Here is a 16,069-nt window from a genome sequence, read left to right as displayed (position 1 = left end):
ATGCAGGGGGTTGAGCCTTTTGTTTTTCAAACTCCAAAAACCCTGATTAGCAAAGCACACAACGATCATCACTGCAGAGCTGAAAGATTTTCAGACAAGATGGATTTTTGTCTTGGAACACGGGGGATAGAGCAAGAAGGTGTGCATGCCATCACCACTAAGGCAAAAATAACTCTCTTGGTGGCCAAGGTTTACTTTTCCACTCTTACCCACTGGTGTCTGAGCAGTATGGCCTAGTGGAAAGGGCCCTGGACTGGAAATCAGAGGACCTGGGTTCTAATCCCAGGTCCGCCACCTGTCTGCTGTGTGACCTTAGATAAGTACTTAGCATCTCTGGATCTGTTTCCTCACCTGTATAATGGCAATTAAATCCTACTCCCTCCTACTAGAAAGTAAGCCCCATGTGAGACGGCACCTGTGACTGACCTTATTATCTTCTATCTACCCCGGTGCTTTGTACAGTGCTTGGCAGAGAGTAGGTGTTTAATATTATTATTACTACTACTGCTGGCTCAGTGGAAAGAGCATGGGCTTTGGAGTCAGAGGTCATGGGGTCAAACCCCGGCTCTGCCAATTGTCAGCTGTGTGACTTTGGGCTAGTCACTTAACTTCTCTGTGCCTCAGTTACCTCATCTGTAAAATGGGGATTAAGACTGTGAGCCCCCCGTGGGACAACTTGATCACCTTGTAACCTCCCCAGTGCTTAGAACAGTGCTTTGCACATCGTAAGCGCTTAATAAATGCCATCAATATTACTACTACTACTACTACTACTACTACTACCACTAATAATAATAATCACTTTTAGACTGTGAGCCCACTGTTGGGCAGGGACTGTCTCTATATGTTGCCAGCTTGTACTTCCCAAGCGCTTAGTACAGTGCTCTGCACACAGTAAGCGCTCAATAAATACGATTGATTGATTAATAATAATAGTATTCACCTTGAATGGCCACAGACCAGAAATTACTTCCATATTTTCATGGCCATAGTGCGCAAGAGCTTCTTTCACATTCATGGCTAGTCTCCCCTTGGCAGCATTTCTTGCCAACTGAAGGCTAACTCGACTACTTTGGATGCTTCAACTTCTTCATACTTTCTTGTGAGACAACACCCATGTTGAACTACTTTAATTCATCACAAACCGTAGTTTCAAACGCAAGCTCTCTGAACTCAATGGACTGTCAGGAATATTCCGACAGCTCTCGGCATCTGCCTTTATGGGCCCGGGTAAAAATGGAAGAGTCCATTTGCAAAAAGGACCGACTGAGCAGATGGGGGGGAAAGGAGTTTGTTAACAAAAAGGACCAAAAAAATAAGTCTGAAAGCCTGCAGAAGGAGGGGGTTGAGAGTCTCTACAGCTTTTCAGACTGCAGATGGAGCCCAAACCTAACTAATGCTGTCTTCAGGACAAATTGGCTGATTTGCCTTTGCTAGCACCGGATGGTTACAAGGCATTTGGACTTAATTTCCACAGTGTGAACCACCTGAAAACCCAGATCTCCCTTCCCCTCCCCGTTCACTGGATTGGTTTTCTTTTTCTGTTATTATTATTTACTTTTTTTAGTCTCCAAACCCCAAGAAACCAGGGAAAACACTTGAATGTATTCAACTTCCATTCACGCCCAGCAATTATCACCCAATCTCACCGCCTTCTCTGAATATTTCTCTGCTTGAGGGCATCTCTGGGGCTGTCAATCCAACCCTGGCTTGTGAATTCATTTGGCAAATCAACCTCAAAATCTGCCTGTTCTCATTCATCCGGAACGAGAGTCCCCTCCTTGCCTAGAATCAGGCCACTTGCTGGAGAGCAGTTGATCTGGGCCCTTCTGGACAGAAATCCAAAGCCCAATAGTGATGTGCTTCCAGTCCAGCTCAAAATGGGCAGAGTCTAAATCGATGGTTTAAAGGCTCCATGAAGATGATTTGGGCATCATCATCATCATCATCATCAATCGTATTTATTGAGCGCTTACTGTGTGCAGAGCACTGCACTAAGTGCTTGTGCAGCAGCATATGGTACAAATCTAAACAGGGAAAGGCTGGAAGCAGGGAGACCAGCAAGGAGACCGATGGAGTTCGGAAGCGAGACAGATGAGAACGATATAGCTGAGAGGAATGAAGAGTGTAAGATGGGGTATAGCGGGAGAAGAGAGTGGATAGGTAAGAGAAAGAGCTGATGAAATGACAAAGTCAATACCCAGGATAATTGTGTTTGATGCAGAGAGGACTGAGCTAACAATGAAGGTTTTTAATGGAGAGGTGTGTGCAAAAGAATGTTTTAGAAACATAATTTGGGCAATGGGGTGAAATATAAACTGGGATAATAATAATAATGGTATTTGTTAAACTATTACTATGTACCAGGCACTGTACTGAGCAGTGGGGTAGATACAAGGAAATCGAGTTGGACACAGTCCCTGTCCTGCAAAGGACTCACAGTCTTCATCCTCATTTTACAGATGAGGTCACTGAGGCCCAGAGAAGTGAAGTGGCTTGCCCAAGTCCACACAGCAGACGGGTGGCAGAGCCAGGATTAGAATCCATGACCTTCTGACTCCTGGGCCCGCACTCTATCCACTATGCCATGGAAGAGGGGCAAGACTGAATCAATCCATCAATCAGTGGTATTTATTGAGCGCATATTTACAGATGGCAGAAAGGCCAGTGAGGAATTGGATACAGTAGTCAAGGAAGGTGGGTTTTTTTTATGGTATTTGTTAAATGCTTACTATGTGTTAGTATGTTACTATGCAACTATGTGTTATTAGTATGTTTGGTTTTGTTCTCTGTCTCCCCCTTTTAGACTGTGAGCCCACTGTTGGGTAGGGACTGTCTCTATATGTTGCCAACTTGTACTTCCCAAGCGCTTAGTACAGTGCTCTACACACAGTAAGCGCACAATAAATACGATTGATGATGATGATGATGTGTTAAACATGCGTTAACAGTGTTAAACACTATGTGTAGGTAGAAGTTAATTAGGTCAGACACAGTCCCTGTCCTACATGAGGCTCACAGTCTGAGTAGGAGGGAGAACAAGTATTTAATCCCCATTTTACAGTTGAGGAAACTGAGGCACAGAGAAGCTAAGTGACTCGCCTATGAGAAGCAGCGTGGCTTAGTAGCAAAAGCAAGGACTTGGGAGTCAGAGGTCATGGATTCTAATCCCAGATCCACCACTTGTCAGCTGTGTGACTTTGGGCAAGTCACTTCACTTCTCTGTGCCTCAGTTCCCTCATCTGTAAAATAGGGATTAAGACCGTGAGCCCCACGTGGGACAACCTGATCACCTTGTATGTTCCCCGGAGCTTAGAACAGTGCTTTGCACATAGTAAGTGCTTAACAAATGCCATCATCATCATTATTATTATTATTATTATAGTCACACACCAAGCAATTGGCAGAGCCGGGATTAGAACCCAGGTCCTCTGACACCCAAGCTCGTGCTCCTTCCACTAGGCCATGCTATTTATTTCTCATAAATTATGAGAGGGAAAGCTAGGGATGTGCAGGAGAAAAGTTGGGGATGATAGGTGGTCTGGTGGCCTTGAGAGGCCCCCCCAACGGGCTGGTAACCAGGTGATGCAAAAGGGGTGCGAGAGGAACGATGGGATTCTTTTAGACAGTGAGCCCACTGTTGGGTAGGGACTGTCTCTATATGTTGCCAACTTGGACTTCCCAAGCGCTCAGTACAGTGCTCTGCACACAGTAAGCGCACAATAAATACGATTGATTGATGGGAAAGGCTGAAGTGCTGTCAGCTAAGCACTGATGCACAGGGCTTGATTAACCACTGGGGAAATAGAGTGACTGCTCTGAGTTCCCCCCCCATAGTGGGTGGTACACTGCTCACTGGCTGCTCCCCTTGACTTCTATCATGCCTTGTTATTCCGATCGGCTCTAAGTCATGAAGCCACTGAGGCCGAATGAGGGAGAAGCCACCACGCCCCAAACTTCCCTTCCCTTCAAACCCTGCTTTCGGCCCTGGGGAATCCCCCAAACTCTTACTCCAGCTTTCAGAACCAGGATGGCCCTAGTGGAAAGAGCATGGGCCTTGAAAGCAGCAGTCAGGCCTGCTGTATGACCAGGGAAAAGTCACTTAAATGCTCTGTGCCTACATTCCTTATTGGTTAATCAATCAATCAATTGTATTTATTGAGCGCTTACTGTGTGCAGAGCACTGTACTAAGCACTTGGGAAGTACAAGTTGGCAACATATAGAGACAGTCCCTACCCAACAGTGGGCTCACAGTCTAAAAGGGGGAGACAGAGAACAAAACCAAACATACTAACAAAATAAAATAAATAGAATAGATATGTACAAGTAAAATAGAGTAATAAATATGTACACACATACATACATATATACAGGTGCTGTGGGGAAGGGAAGGAGGTAAGATGGGGGGATGGAGAGGGGGGCGAGGGGGAGAGGAAGGAAGGGGCTCAGTCTGGGAAGGCCTCCTGGAGGAGGTGACTCTCAGTAGGGCCTTGAAGGGAGGAAGAGAGCTAGCTTGGCGGATGGGCAGAGGGAGGGCATTCCAGGCCCGGGGGATGACGTGGGCCGGGGGTCGACGGCGGGACAGGCGAGAGGGACGGTGAGGAGATTAGCGGTGGAGGAGCGGAGCGTGCGGGCTGGGCAGTAGAAGGAGTGAAGGGAGGTGAGGTAGGAGGGGGTGAGGTGATGGACAGCCTTGAAGCCCAGGGTGAGGAGTTTCTGCCTGATGCGCAGATTGATTGGTAGCCACTGGAGATTTTTGAGGAGGGGAGTAACATGCCCAGAGCGTTTCTGGACAAAGACAATCCGGGCAGCAGCATGAAGTATGGATTGAAGTGGGGTGAGACATGAGGATAAACAGGGATACCTTCTTTTCGCTTAGGCTGTGAGCAGTGTATAGGACTGAGATTGTTTGATTTGATTATCCATGCCCTTTGCCCGTGAGTAGTGCTTAAGAAATAGACTGATTATTATTTCTCGGATCCTGATGATGTTAGGTGTCTTTGGGTGGGGTCCCAGGTGCCTTCTTAATGTGTTGAGTCTCCCTGGTCCAAATATGATTACTCTCCCCCACCCCGCCTCAAAAAAAATCCCCCCAAAACCATTCACACATAGAAATCTGGCCAAGTGAGTTCTTAAGCCAAGATTTCTTTTTCCAAAACACACTTATCCCATGTAGATAGCTGGCCCTGGGATCCTCCTTCTTTCTCTTGTAACAATGAAAATATGGGTTGGTTCTGGATTGCGTTACATAATTGTTTTCCGTTTTCATGTAAGACATACGGACAAACTCACCTCAATTCATTGCGTATTTCCTGAGACTGGTCAGTTGATGGCTGATCACTCCTGAAGGAGAAAAGCCTCTTGTGCAGTAACTATTTTAGTAAAATTTCCGAAAAGCCAGCCCTGAGCTGTCCCCCACCTCTGCCCCAATAATAGCTTCTCCTCAGAGTCAAATCACAAAAGAGCCTGCCACTGCAACTTCTGACCAAAGCCACTGAAATGCTCCATCATCGATTTTTCCTCTTCTGCTGCAAGAGGTAGCTACTTCTGGTGTCCATCAACAAAAAAACATTGGGAAAGCGGATTCTGAGATCGTTCAAATCCGTCTCTCTCCTACTCCCCTTCCCAAATGGGAACGCAGATGCTCGGAGAAGCTGGGATAAGTGTGATCGGATTCCCCCAGCTCTCCATGAAGACTCCTGGACTGCAATGACTCAACTGCGCATTCTCGCCGGACATCCAGGCTGGCTTCTCCAATCATGGGTCAGTCGGTCAATCAGTCCTATTTATTGAGCGCTTACTGTGTGCAGAGCACTGTAATAAGCACTTGGGAGAGTACAATAGACTACAACAGACTCGTTCCCTTCCCACAACAAGCTTACAGTCTGGACCATAAGCCTCATCCCCATCCTTCCCTTTACTGAAAAATGTGCTTCTCACGAGAGGAGAAGGGAGGCTTGTTTGGGGGCAAGAGGGGGAAGAGAGAGAAGAGAGAGAAAGAGAGAGAGAGAGTTGGTAGGTAGAGGAAGGCCACACCTCAGCAGACACCCTATAGCTTTGCTTAAGAGAAGATTATTTAGCCTTAAGGTGACTAGAATTCTGGTCACTTTAGATGGAATGAAGGGGGTGGCTTAAACGAAATGGGGCCAGAGAGAAAAGAGAGGGGATGGAGCAGGGGAAGGGGGAAAGAAGAAGAAGGGGTGAAAGGAAAAGGGACAGAAGGGAATAAAGTGGAAAGAGGAGGGAGGGAGAAAAGTTCTCCTCGATCAATCAATCAATCAATCGTATTTATTGAGTGCTTACTGTGTGCAGAGCACTGTACTAAGCGCTTGGGAAGTACAAGTTGGCAACATATACGGACAGTCCCTACCCAACAGTGGGCTCACAGTCTAGAAATAGATAGATGACCACTGGAAAGGAAGTAGCCTTGGCACCTGACTGAGCCCGCTTGGGCTGACTGACCTGAGGCCGTTGCTGCTTCTGAGTGGCAGAGGGGCTCCGCTCCGAACCCTTCACCCTCAGCTTCCACATTCTCCTCCTTTCATCCTCTCTGCTCCTCCCTTCCTACTACTCTTCCCTTCCCTTTTCCATTTCCTCCCCTTGTCCCCCTACTTAAGGAAAGATATTAATAATAATAACAATGGTATTTGTTAAGCGCTTACTATGTGCCAAGCGCCGTTCTAAGCACTGGGATAGATAGAGGATTATCAGGTTGTCCCACATGGGGCTCACAGTCTTAATCCCCATTTTACAGATGAGGTAACTGAGGCACAGTTAAGTGACTTGCCCAAAGTCACACAGCTGACAAGTGGCAGAGCTGGGATTCGAACCCACAACCTCTGACTCCCAAGCCCGGGCTCTTTCCACTAAGCCACGCTGCTTCTATTTATGTTGTGCATCTCAGCCAACCATGTTTTTTAAAGATCTAGTCAGTCAGTCAATCATATTTACCGGGTGCTTACTTTGTGCAGAGCAGTATACTAAGTGCTTGGGAGAGTACAATGTAAAAATATAACAGACACGATCCCTGCCCACAGTGAGCTTACAGCCTAGAGTGGGGGAGACAGACATCAATACAAATAAATATATTACAGATATATACATTAGTGCTGTGGGACTGGGAGTGGAGGATAAATAAAGGGAGCAGGTCAGGGTGATGCAGAAGAGAGTGGGAGAAGAGGAAAGGAGGGTTTGGTTAGGGAACGTCTCTTGAAGGAGATGGGCCTTTAATAAGGCTTTGAAGGTGGGGAGAACTGTTGGATATGAAGAAGGAGGGTATCCAGGACAGGGCAGGGCACTGGTGGGAGGTTGGTGGCGAGGTAGACGAGATTGTGGTACAGTGAGAAGTTCAGCATTAGAGATCTAGCACTCTGAAAGGAATCGCTGGTTCAGGTCCTCAAATTTCAAGACCATTCGGAAAATACTGGGACATCTGGTCACCTTAATCTCTCTTTTCCTCAAAGGGGTCCTTTCTGGTGAAGTCCCAATGATGGGAGGTGGGAGGTGGGGGGTGGGGAAGTGGGAATGGACACAGTGCTCTTGGCATTTTGGGGACAGAGGGGTTGTCTTAGTTTCTGCTCAACAGGAACTTCCTTTTGAATCCCTTTCCATGACTTCACTTTGTGTTCCAAAACAATATTCCTTTCCCAACAAGCAATGGGAACCCGGGCGAGGAGGAACCCTCCACAAAAAATCTCTAAAGCCTCTCCCTAAGAATGCTCTGGGCTATGCCATCCTTTTTCTTTCAAATGTTTCCACGTAAAATCATATGTTAACTGCATGAACATGGGGGTGGGGGTGAGGGGGCGGGGAAGGCCTTCTGTCCTGAATCTCGGTGCTGTCAGAGGAAAAACAGGTAGGGAACAGTGCTTTCCCTTTGCGCAAGGTCCTGGTGGTTCACCAGAAAGTCATTTCTCTTGAAAATGCTGAGTGACTGCAGCCACTTTGGTTTCTGTCAACATTTATCAACTTTTCAAAGCCTTACTGAAGGCACATCTCCTCCAAAAGGCCTTCCCAGACTAAGCCCCACTTTTCCCCTCTCCCACTCCCCTCCACATCACCCTAACTCGCTCTCTTTGCTCTTTCCCCTGCTCCCCACCCCACAGCACTTATCTACATATCTGTCATTTTCTTTATAGTGATGTCTGTTTACTTATCGTGATGTCTGTTTCCCCCCCATTAGACTGTGAGCTCATTATGGGCAGGAATTGTCTCTGTTGCTGCATCATACTTTCCCAAGTGCTTAGTACAGTGCTCTGCACATAATGAGCGCTCAGTAAATATGACTGAATGAATGAATTAACTTGGGGGTGAGTGGAGGGACAAGGGCCACAAAATTCCACATGAAATCGGAAGGGACGATCTAATGACAGGAGCAGTAAGATGGGCTCTAAACAAAACCTTTCTGTTATTCTAAACTGACCAGAGCAGACTCTTTCTCTCTAGCTTGGTTGCAAAACGAACTTCCTAGCACCTTCCCAAGGACCTTAAGTTCCCTCTGACAACCCAATCCAAAAACAAGGAAGGGGACCCTACTAGGTGCTGAGCGATACTGAGCAAACGTGACACACCTGACCACCTGTTGCCTTCGGAAAGACGTCGCAAACGGGACTGAGGGTTCATGAGTTCGAGTCCCGTCTCCTTCAGTGATGGCTCATTTTAGTTCTCTTAGTCTTGATCACCTTAACTGCAATTCCTTGCATCTGAAACAAAAGGAATCGGGTGCCGCTCTAAGCCCTGGGTCAAGGGAAGCAGGCTGGCCTAGTGGAAAGGGCTCGAGCTTGGGAGTCAGAGGACCTGGATTCTAATCCTGACTCTTTCACCTGCCTGCTGTGCGGTCTAGGGCAAGTCACTTCACTTCTCTGTTTCCCATCTGTAAAATGGGGATGCAATACCTGTTCTCCCTCCCCCTTAGACTGAGAGGTCCACGTGGGGCAGGGACTGTGTCCCACCTGCTTCTCTTATATCTACCCCAGTGCTTAGTACAGTGCCTGGCACAAACTTAGTGCTGAACAAATACCATCACAAATAAACAAACGAGCAAACCTGATTAGCTCATATCTACCCCAGGGCTTAGAATAGTGCAGGCACAAAATAAGTGCTTAACAAATACCATTACAAACAAACAAACAAAGCTGATTAAGCCTTCAAGGCCCTACTGAGAGCTCACCTCCTCCAGGAGGCCTTCCCAGACCAAGCCCCTTCCTTCCTCTCCCCCTCGTCCCCCTCTCCATCCCCCCATCTTACCTCCTTCCCTTCCCCACAGCACCTGTATATATGCTTGTACATATTTATTACTCTATTTATTTTACCTGTACATATCTATTCTATTTATTTTATTTTGTTAGTATGTTTGGTTTTGTTCTCTGTCTCCCCCTTTTAGACTGTGAGCCCACTGTTGGGTAGGGACTGTCTCTATATAGTGCCAACTTGGACTTCCCTAGCACTTAGTACAGTGCTCTGCACACAGTAAGCGCTCAATAAATACGATTGATTGATTGATTGATTGTACCTACTCCAGCACTCAGCATCATATTTATTGCTTTCTGCGTGCAGAGCACTGTACTAAGCACTTGGGAGACTACAATATAACGGTAAACAGATGCATTCCCCGTCCACAATGAGTTTACAGTTTAGAGAATGGTGCCTGGCAAATACTATAAAAAATGAGAACTGCTGTAGAATCCTATATCGAAACAAAACCACCTGCCGCAGGCCTCCGTGGCTAAAACAAATCTCCAGATCCCCTCATTTTTCATGACAGCCTCATCTCCTGGCCCCAGAGTTCCTCCCCCGTGGAAGAGCTAAGTGCCGGATCTCCGTTAAGGTCTGATTGGAAAGCAAAGGAGACCCTAGGCTTCCACTTAACAGGATTTGCTTTCTCGAGAACAGAAGAGGGCAGCTCTTCCCCACAACTGGGGAGTAGAGAGAAAAAAATGAAATCTGGGTGGCTTCTCTTGCCTCTGCCAAACTCTCCATGGGGCAGTGGAACCACGCAGCCGTTCATGTGGAGTTAGTTATCAGGACTGAGTCAATAATCCCTTTGGCAACAAGGAAGAAATCCACCTAACTTAGGACAAACAGCCCCCAATTAACGCAGGGCTGCCAATGGTTCGTACATCCGCTGGGATGATCTTGCAAATTAGCAACAACGAAAAATGCTGGCTTGGGAAATAATTTTGACAATGCAAACGGAGGCACATTTTGTGAAATTCGTGATGAGAGATTTCCATCTGGAAATAGAGGTTTCTAAGAGGGTCAGGAAGACTTTCCAGAAAGGAAGAGAAATGAATCCTGGAGGGTCCGGGTCTCAGGGAAGGCAGAGAAGCCCACCAGGATTCAGCAGTCCCAAATAAGCATGTTCTCATCCTGTACAGGAAGAGCTTCATTCAATCGTGTTTACTGAGCGCTTACTGTGTGCAGAGCACTGTACTAAGAGATGCTGATGCTACTTTGGTGGGGGATATATATCCAAAGATGAAACCCAAAGACGAAGCCAATCTTTCTTAAACTGGCAACTGGGAAGAAAAAGGAAATCATTTTATCTGTCCACAATGAACTGCCATCTAAAGGCCCATCTGTGAGACGATGACTCTCCCCACCTTCAAAGCTTATTAAAAGCACATCTCCTCTGAGAGGTCTTCCCAGACTCTGCCCTCCTTCCCTCTTTTCCTACTCCCTCTGTGTCACCTTTGCACTTGGATTTGCCCCCTTTATTTACCCCACCCTCAGTCCCACAGCACTTGGGTACGTATCTGTAACTCACTGACTTATATTAACGTCTGTCTCTCCCTCTTGACTGCAAGCTCCTTGTGGGCAGGGATCTTGCCTACCAACTCTGTTCTATTGTACTCTCCCAAGCACTTAGAGAAGCAGCGTGGCTTACTGGATACAGCACAGGCGTGGGAGTCAGCAGATCCTGGGTTCAAATTCCGGGTCCACCGCTTGTCTGCTGTGACCTTAGGCAAGTCATTTAACTTCTCTGTGCCCCAGTTACCTCATCTTCAAAATGGTGATTAATACTCTGAGCCCTAAATGGGACACGGACTGTGTCCAACCTGATTTGCTTGTATCTACCCAAGAATTTGGTACAGTGCCTGGCACGAAGTAAGTGCTTTACAAATACCACAGTCATTATTATTATCTGTAAGGGTATTACTTTGCATTGGAATCACGTTGCAGTCACCTTGGGCATAAATAGGGTCTGCAGATAAAAAACAATGAAAAAAATCCTCTGTGGGTACTTTTTTATGGTATTCATTCATTCATTCATTCAATCGTATTTATTGAGCGCTTACTGTGGGCAGAGCACTGTACTAAGCACTTGGGAAGTACAAGTCGGCAACATAGGGAGACGGTCCCTACCCAAAAGTGGGCTCACAGTCTAGAAGGGGGAGACAAACAACAAAACAAAACATATAAACCAAATAAAATCAATAGAATATGTAAAAGTAAAATAAATAGGGTAATGAATGTGTACAAACATATATACAGGTGCTGTGGGAGGTCGGGTGGAATAGTAATAATAATATTCATTCATTCAATCGTATTTATTGAGCACTTACTGTGTGCAGAGCACTGCGTGCCAGACACTATACTAAGCTCTGGGGTAGAAATGAGTTAGTCTGACTGGACACAGTCCCTTTCCCAATTGAGGCTCACAGTACTAATCCCCATTTTACAGATGAGGGGACTGAGGCACGGAGAAGTGACTTGCCCAAGGTCACATAGCTCACAATGTGCTGCACTTCTGTCCAACTACTATCTCATTGCTCTCTGTGCCCAGGCAGGGCAAAGCCCAGCAGGGAAGAGAGGGTGTAACACCGAGCAAAGTCACTCTCTTGTCTTATGCCGTCGAGTCGTTTCCGACCCATAGCTACGCTACGGACACATCTCTCCCAGAACGCCCCGCTCTCCATCTGCAATTGCTCTGGGAGTGTATCCATAGAGTTTTCTTGGGAAAAATACGGAAGTGGTTTACCATTGCCACCTTCTGTGCAGTAAACTCTGTGGAGTAAACTGTGAAGTAAACACCTTCTGTGCCGTAAAAGTCCGCAGTCGACTCCCTCCCATGTCGGTGCTGCCCAGCATGGGTGATTTTTGACATGTCAGATTGCCTTCCACTCACTAGCCACTGCCCAAGCTAGGAATGGAATGGGAATGCTTCTTCTTGACTCTCCCTCCCGTAGCCGAGACTGGTGGAGTACTGGAAACTCTCCAGATGCGACCCTGAGAGGAAGGTCACTCTCACTATAATCAATTCCTCTCAACGGGTTCTCAGTCCGATCACTTCATCTGCGACATCATCATCATCATCAATATCATCCTCTTTTGAGGGCTTATGTGCTCTTCTGCTGAAGGCAGGCAGGCGGGATAGAGGATCTCATGAGGTTCGGGAGAATAGGGAATAATGTACCTTGCTCATCTGAAGTTAAACTGCATCTCTCTCATCAACTCCGTGTGATTAAAGGGATGAAAAATGCATCCTTTGAAAAACCGGGGCTGTTTAGTCTGGAGAAGAGATGGCTAAGGGATGAGAACAACCAAGTCTATCATTATCATCAATACCGGCACACAGAGCTTCTCAGTGCAAAGTTTAGGGCTGAGAACTTCGGGAGCCGCAAAACAGGTAGAGAAGGAGCGGGCCCCTCGCCTTCAAAGAGTTCACAGTCTTAGAGGAAGAATCACTTGGAGAAATTACAGACTTCCAAATTTCAAATGGCCTTCAAAAATGAGAAAAAAAAATGAACTGGTATATACAGACTCCCTGCCACCCCACAATCTCTCTGGATGATTGGATAAAAAATATTAGCATCTACGCTGCCACCTAATAGCTTAAAGATGCTTCTGCCTGGCTTTTTGGGTCCCGGGGAAGGTGACGGTTTCGACTCTTGTGGAGGTCAGTGGGAGAGGAGGGAGTTTTGAAGAGGAGGGAAAACCCTGGTCATCACCCTATCCCCTTGAGTCCCTAGGATTTTGTTCTTCAGTTCCCCAGAGAAATGAACAAGAGGAAATGGGTTTAAACATGCAGCAATTAACATGGTAGGAGTATGGATGGAGAGGAAAGGGCAGATTCCTTTAGACAGAATAAAGACCTTCTTGCCTGCTAGAATGAACAGGTGCATATTTGTCCTGGATGGCTTGGGTTTTCACCCGTCTCAAGGCAGAGGGCTGGATCAAATGACCTTTGGAGTTACTTCAAGCCCAGTGTGTCTATGCCTTACGGCATGAGGACAGAGTTTAGGGAAAGAGATCCAGCAACTAATCCCCAATGGCAGAAAGACCCCATTCTTGTTTCCTAGGAGTACTCCCTTTCCCCCGAAAGGCAAGGTAGAAAGGATGTTGAGGATAAACCAATGAACACAGTTAACATCAAAAAGCTGGACACGGATTAGGTAGGTTCTGGAAACATCAGCTTCCTCATGGGTCCCCTTTATATTCACCTGGGGCTTTGTGAATATCACTGAAACTGCAAGGGGAATATACATAAGCAAGGACAAGCCACAATGCCCTATGCCCTTTGGCATAATGTTCCTGTGTCCATTAAAATCATTGGAGCGTCTGCTCCGTTTCTCATGATCTCTATACCAAAGTTAGTTCACAGCTTGCACAACTGTCTCTTCCATTCCTTTGCAGGGACTCCCAGCAACTAAGGAAAGTTTTTGTGATTATTTTCTGACTCTTCTTTAAGATCACCCCAAAAGAGTCAGGGTGCTCCTCTGGGGCTTCCGGGCTGGTTTAACGAATGTTCCTCAGGTAATAATAATAATAATAATGATAATGATGGCATTTATTAAGCACTTACTATGTGCAAAACACTGTTCTAAGTGCTGGGGAGGTTACAAGGTGATCAGGCTGTCCCACTGGGGGCTCACAGTCTTAATCCCCATTTTACAGATGAGGTAGCTGAGGCCCACCGAAGTGAAGTGACTTGCCCAAAGTCACACAGCTGACAATTGGCAGAGCTGGGATTTGAACCCATGACCTCTGACTCCAAAGCCCATGCTCTTTCCATTGAGCCACGTTGGATTAGGGCAGGGCAAGGCACAGGATTTGGCTGTCTGGGCAGGGGGAAACCGCCCAAGGTGCAGAATGCTTTGTAGAGGAAGATACTTTTCATGGAGAACCAACATCCAAGAGGAGATGACGGAGAGTGTATGGGAATGAGGAACTCAAATTGGGTGTAGAAGACCGAAGATCAGAGATGGTGCAGAGTAGGGGAGAAGATCACAATGAGAAGGAAGATGATTCCGGCCAAAACCTGAGGCCTTTTGGATGTCTTGGAGGAAGAAGAGGTAAGAGAGAGAAGACTAGTTTGGAGGTCTGCCACAGTGATTCATGCTTCGGGAATAGAGAGTTCACGACAGATTTTAGAAATGTGGTAGATTCAAACATGATTTAATCCATTTATCCATAATTTATATTGCACAGAAAGAGAAAGACAAGAACCACAGACTCTCTGCTCAATGCCCTAGAGAGTTGCTCCTACTTCTAAGACGTACAACTGCTCAGAAGCAGCATAAAGATCAGATGTTAAAGGGATGCAAAATCTCTACTTGGGTTAGTCCAAAAAAAAATCCCAACCAAACACGGGCCTTTTTAAAAAGTCAATTAACGTGGAAGGGAAATGTTTTCTTTTTCTATTGTTAAACTTTCTTCCTTACAGCTTTGTTTCCTCTTAGGATTGCGGTGAGTCATTGGAGGTTGTTTATGTCCCTGTATGAGCGAACAGAAAGCAACATTTGCTCCCATTCATGGACCTAATTAGGCATGTTGCCCTATCTCTAATAAATCACGTGTTTAGTTTTTCTTTGTTAAGGTTCCCAGAGGCCTTCAGGCATGAGTGAGTTATTAAAATGTACTCTTATAGTTAGGGTTGAATTATCATACTGATATTGTCAATCGCGTGATGGTTTTACATTGCGCGAGCTTTGTCTGGTCGTCTCCGTATGACCAAGATGACATTTTTATTCATTCATGCATTCATTCAATCGTATTTACTGAGTGCTTACTGTGTGCAGAGCACTGTACTAAGCGCTTGGGAAGTACAAATCGGCAACATGTAGAGACGGTCCCTACCCAACAAAGGGCTCACAGTCTAGAAGTGGGAGACAGACAACAAAACAAAACAAGTAGGTGATATTTATTCTATTTGTTTGCCGACATGATTCACGTTTTGCTGTCTAATGCATAAGGAAATCATTCAGAATTCCAACCGAGTGCCGGTTTGACTAAAAAAAAGTTACTTTCCAAGTCCGCAAAATGTTAAGCGGATTCTTGTCAGAACATGTGTAAGAACTGGTTTTCATTGTCACAGTTCTTGATGTCGAATTACTAAAATAATTTATGTTTTGTTGTGGTAATGTGTGTGTGTGTGTGCGCGCACGTGCGTGTGCAGCATGTCATGTGACCACGTTTTAGACCACACTTTCTTTATAACACTCAGAAACTGGTCATGTTTGTGGTGGCAAATGAGGAGCAGGAATAGCAGGCTTTCAAAGTGGGTCTTCCTCTATTTGATTAAACTTATTCCTTATTTCTAAAAAAAAAGAATATAAGCTAAGCAGTAGTAAACCATGGCAATTTAGAAAATGTGTTACTACTGAGAGTTTAGCGGAAAGTTCCCATCACAAACCACGCTGTTAACCATAAGCACTATCTTTGTCAACTGCTTCTCTGACAGTATCTGGAAAGCTTGAGGCCTCAATTCAATATGGTCAAGCGTCTTGATCGGGCTTTTCTGGCAGTTGGGAAATCTGCCTCAAGTTTGGGGAACCTAGCTCCCCGTGATAAATCTTCAGGAAATTTTTTTTCAGAAAGAGGCTGAAGCCGGTTGCCAATGTCAGTGGGGTGTCAATAGAATGCTAGACATGAACTATCTTACCCCTAAATGAGCTCAGTAGCGGTTTCTTCTGCTATCCAGATGGATGTTTAATGGATTTACAGGTTTGAAGACCAGCGCTTCGGCTGCAGATATGGAAGTAAGAGGAACTCTGTTCATCTTCTGTCCCGCCCAGCTGGCATCCCTAGAAAGAAAACACGTCTGACCAGCTCACAGAAACAGTCTTC

The 16,069-nt window shown here is 46.0% G+C and overlaps 1 protein-coding gene and 1 non-coding gene across 3 annotated transcripts in view; both read right to left on the bottom strand.

The window, feature by feature from the left end:
* Window positions 1-8,631: 8,631 nt before the first annotated feature.
* The window catches only part of RPGRIP1L (RPGRIP1 like), a 128,608-nt gene continuing 121,170 nt past the window's right edge, over window positions 8,632-16,069 (bottom strand). The window contains exons 27-29 of one of the 2 annotated variants that reach the window (XR_005452893.1): window positions 15,885-16,026; window positions 12,417-12,526; window positions 8,632-8,703 (exon numbers count right to left, since the gene is read on the bottom strand). The gene's annotated coding sequence lies outside the window, so the exon portion shown is untranslated. The remainder of the gene's footprint in view (window positions 8,704-12,416; window positions 12,527-15,884; window positions 16,027-16,069) is intronic. The other variant, XR_005452895.1, reaches the window with a different exon arrangement.
* Window positions 12,104-12,239, bottom strand: LOC119935317. Its single transcript, XR_005453203.1, has one exon. It is a non-coding gene; the product is annotated as a small nucleolar RNA SNORA7 (small nucleolar RNA).

Source organism: Tachyglossus aculeatus, chromosome 11 (assembly GCF_015852505.1).
Source record: "Tachyglossus aculeatus isolate mTacAcu1 chromosome 11, mTacAcu1.pri, whole genome shotgun sequence".
Classification (NCBI taxonomy): Eukaryota; Metazoa; Chordata; class Mammalia; order Monotremata; family Tachyglossidae; genus Tachyglossus; species Tachyglossus aculeatus.
This window is presented reverse-complemented; position numbering and strand designations above follow the sequence as displayed.